This window comes from Austrofundulus limnaeus, unplaced genomic scaffold (genome assembly GCF_001266775.1).
Source record: "Austrofundulus limnaeus strain Quisiro unplaced genomic scaffold, Austrofundulus_limnaeus-1.0 Scaffold2726, whole genome shotgun sequence".
NCBI classification, from domain to species: Eukaryota; Metazoa; Chordata; class Actinopteri; order Cyprinodontiformes; family Rivulidae; genus Austrofundulus; species Austrofundulus limnaeus.
Genome location: NW_013955128.1, coordinates 4,565 through 5,442, shown reverse-complemented (window position 1 = coordinate 5,442; position 878 = coordinate 4,565).

Sequence of the window (878 nt, the reverse complement as noted above, 5' to 3'; positions counted from 1 at the left end):
AGGCTGATGGTCCTCTATAAACAATAGGGACAATCAGGACCCTAACATTTTATTGTTAGGCTGATGGTCCTCTATAAACAATAGGGACAATCAGGACCCTAACATTTTATTGTTAGGCTGATGGTCCTCTAAACAATAGGGACAATCAGGGCCCTAACATTTTATTGTTAGGCTGATGGTCCTCTATAAACAATTGGGACAATCAGGGCCCTAACATTTTATTGTTAGGCTGATGGTCCTCTAAACAATAGGGACAATCAGGGCCCTAACATTTTATTGTTAGGCTGATGGTCCTCTAAACAATAGGGACAATCAGGGCCCTAACATTTTATTGTTAGGCTGATGGTCCTCCTCTGCATGTGAACAAACCGTTTTGTCATCATTAAACATGTTTCTTCACCATGTAGAGGCATTGCTTAGAAGGCTGAGTTTACCTGAAACACCTCAGACTGAGGAAGAGATGAAACATTTCAACAAAGAGAACTCTGTCCAGAGGACGTACTCAAGTTTTGTCAGATTTCACCTCTCATTTATTTATTTAATTTAAGTTTGAACTCACAAAGTGTCCTTTTAAATCTGCCGTCTACGAGTGAAGTCCGGTACAAGACGCTTGCTGCCGTCGTCGTCTAACATTCAGGAATTCTGGATGTTAGCTTCCTGTAGGTCTTTTACATTTCCTGTATACTTTTTTCTTTAAAACATTTGAAGCTGGACTCTTGAAGGTTACTGTTTTTGTTTTTTGCTTCTCTCCTTAAACATTTTAATTTCCTGTTATGGTGTTGAACTGCTTAATTGACACTTTTAACTCCACCTACGACCTATTCAAACAGTATCACAACTTTGTGTCGTGAAACACTAAGAATTTCCTTTCAGAATAA